The sequence below is a fragment of the Panthera onca genome, chromosome E3 (genome assembly GCF_046562875.1).
Source record: "Panthera onca isolate mPanOnc1 chromosome E3, mPanOnc1 haplotype 2, whole genome shotgun sequence".
NCBI lineage: Eukaryota > Metazoa > Chordata > Mammalia > Carnivora > Felidae > Panthera > Panthera onca.
The window spans coordinates 7749570-7753246 of NC_138354.1; positions in this window are offsets into that span (position 1 = coordinate 7749570).

Below are 3677 nucleotides of genomic sequence, written 5' to 3' on the forward strand. Positions count from 1 at the left end.
AGATGTAAGAGTAGCCATGAGTTGGGAATGTAGAGAATGAAATGGCTAGCTTCCTGCTGGAGTCTAAAATGGTTTTACTGTTGACTTGGGTATTGAAGGATGAATAGGAGTTTGCCAGGCAAAAGAGAGGAGAGGACAGACATCTCTGGCAGGGGGGTCAGCATGCACAAAGGGGAGTCATGAATAGGCAGCGTGTATCGTGGGACTCAGGGTGGCGAGAAAGCAGGGGGCACTGGGGAGACTTAAGGGAGACAAGACCAGAGACATTTCTTTCAGGTCCCCCACCCCCACCCCACTCCATAGCCACCTACCTTGTCCCCCTATCAGCCTTGACTGCAAGGCTCCCTTGCCCTGGAGCCCCCCAGGAGCAGAATAGGGAGCTTGCTGGAACTATGTGTCTCTCTGCACGTATGTGTTCTCATCCCTCTGTGCTCCTGGCCCAGGCCCAGCTGAGGTGGTGGCAAGCAGCCCTTTTGCATTTGGTTTGTTTTGGCAGCTACCTCTCCCAGCCTATTTGTTGTTTCTACTCCAAGTCCTCTCACTGCTTGCCAATGGGGCTTCCCTCAGTGGCAGGTCTGCAGAAACAGCTCCTGGACATTGCTGCTGAAGGAAGAGTGGGTCCTGGAGCGTGCCCTTTAGTGTGTGGGGAGGTAGGGGGCGTGGGGGAGGCTCCTGCATCTGCTAGAGTCCACGCACCGTGGGCAGGGCAGGGCACTCCAGATCCCTCCTGTAGGGAGGCCAACCAAGACCTCTTTTCCGCTTCCTTCTGTTGACTGAAGCACCTTCCATCAGAGTTTGGGAAAAGGGAAGGGGGTGGGGCAGAAGGTGTGTCCCAATGGGGTTCCCCTCCCTTCTTTTTACTCAACAGCTGCAGAGGCCACCAGGCATTCAAAATGACCTCTTACTTCAAAAGCAGATCCCCAGAGGCCAGAATTGAAATGCCTTATTTTGGAGGAGGGTGTAGACATTTGCTCATCACCCATAGCATTATTGAGCAGTCACTAGTTGCAGGGATCTGTTAAGCATCCCGCCTCCCAGAGAGGGTGAAACTGGTCCTATAAAGTCAATAGGGAGTGAGACAGATTTAAAAAGACAAATAATTGGCATAGTGCTGGGAGCCGTCCCTGCCATTTAGTACAGGCTCCACAAGTCAGAAAAGCTACTATTGTTAATGTGAGCCATTTTGCAAAGAAATGGTGTTGGGCCTCTCTGTGGGAATAGGGAGGGGGGTGGAAAGGGGATTTGTGTGTTTGATTTACAAGGCCGGGTTACTAGTTCTGTTGGCTTTTACATTTGTGGCTTGCCTGGGAGAGAAGAAGACAGGCCCTAAGGACACATGAACTGGTTTGGACTGGGTGATGATCCTCCTGGGGAGGTCCTCATACTCAGGATGGGCTGAGTGCAGGGTGCCTGGTCAGGAGTTGGGGGAAGAATGGCGTGTTCCTTAAACCCACGAACCTCTAGAGAAGTTGGTTGAAAAGTCTGTGATGAACGTAGTTTCTCAGGGAGCAGAGGTCCAATTGCACCAGGGTTTGGGGTGAGGCAAAGGTGATCCCACAAAGAAACATGCCTGGATATGACCACTTAAGGCTCTGCCTTAATCGTTCATCTTTTTGTTAAAAATTTTTAATGTTTTTTAATTTATTCTTGAGAGGGAGAGAGAGACAGAGCATGAGTGGGGGAGGGGGAATAGAGAGAGGGAGACAGAATCTGAAGCAGGCTCCAGACTCCGAGCTGTCAGCACAGAGCCTAACGCGGGGCTCAAACTCATGACCTGAGCCAAAGTCAGACGCTTAAAAGATTGAGCCACCCAGGCGCCCCTTAATGGTGTCATCTTTGACTTGAATGTTGAAGGATGACTAGAAGTTTGTCCGGCAAAAGAAATGCCATAATGGCATTGTGGGTGCTTTTTAACTCCTATGTTTTGGTTTAGCCATATTTTCTAATTTTCAGTGATCACGTATCATTTTTGTAATAAGAGAACATTAATTGTTTACGAAGCGTGTTCCTTTGTTCTGTTCTCTAGGTGGGGTCATCAGGGGAGTTAGTGATCATACTGGTAAGATAACCTCAAGGAGAAGAAGTGATTTCATTGCCTGATCCAGTAACAAATAAATACCTAATGACTACATGGATGGATGTATAGAAGGACAGCTTGCCGTCCACTTTATAACAAGCCTCCGCTCTCTTGAGAAACATCAAATATCTTGCCACTGGAAGTCTGCAAGCAGAGGGTGGGCCTTCACTTTCATGGGACCTCCTAGGTCCTTTCCGGTTCAGAGTCAATGAATTTTGTTGGCTGCAAGAAAAATATACTTTCCCGAAAGTACTAAACTTATTTGCTGGCTCCTGAAATAAGACAGAAGCAGAGAGGCTCCCTTGTATACAGATCAAGGGATGCCTATGGGGTCGAGCAACAGGTTCTTGATATTTGTTGGTTCTCAGTGAACCGTGAACAGCTTGGGAGAATATCTGCTATATTTGGATGTGCAGGAGTATGTCTAAGGCTTCTATAAACTTCCCTTGAGGTCTCGGCCTATATTCTTCTAAGTAGAAAGCGCCTATAATACCGCCCAGTAGAGGTCATACCAAATCCTCAAAAAGTCCCCGAGCCGCACGTCAACAAAATGAAACGTCTGTACTCACAACCGAGCGCCTGCAAAGGCCTCACACGGGAGAAACAAACTACTCGTGTTGACATTACCAGTCATGTTTTGCTTCAGTTAGGATTTTCTAGTCTTATTTTTGGACAGGAACATTACTCTGGTCAACTTAGCAGCTCTGTCTTCTGATTACAGGTTGGGAGATACAGGAGGGGGCTTAGGAATATTCAGCAATACTAGTGAGCTACAGATCCTAGGATTCGCCAGACGCTCTCCACGGAAACCGAACCGGGGTCGTTCTGGAGCTTGAGGCGGAGGCATTGGTGCCCTGGGAGCCCACCTTCAAGGACTCAAACATTTGGGGGATTCAGGAGACAAGTGTTCAAGAAAAGTGGCTCATCATGTTTCAGGGCTTGTCTAGGGTGAGCCCAAAGGCCTCATTCAGTTCAAGATCCTTAGGGTTTCTCTGGGCCCCCCTAGGAGGAGACCCACACCGACAGGGCAAGGAATCCCCAGCTGACCCATTTGAGACATGTCTTGGTATCTGCCTCTTAACCCACCTGCAACTCCCACAGTGACTCTGTTTCGCTCGGTTGTGTTCAGGGGCAAGTTTCTCCAAGTGCCATCAGTATACACACCCAAAGATACCTCCATCCACAACCCACTATTCTCCATTCTCACGACGTCTTCCGGTGAATTGCTTGGCATAGCGGACACAACACCAGACACGAGGTGCCCTGAGCCTGTGCCCAGCGCCCCAGAGGGAACAGTGGAGGAAGTCTGGAGAATATGCTGGAGATTTGGTCTCTAGGCCTCCCAAGTGAGGACAAGTAGGAGGGACAATAAAGCAGAGATAGTGCAGTAGTAACAGCCGGCACTCATTGATTACCCCGCTCGAGGTGTTACATAATCTCACGAGAGCTCTGGCAAGCAATCACTATCATTTTCGCCATCCGTAGACTCAGAGGTACAGTCACTGGTCCAAGTGGGCTGCTGGTAAGCGGCAGATCAGGCCACTAATCCGGGCTCCCTTGTTTCCAGGACAACCCCTGGAAGCCACTGGGCCACAGAGCT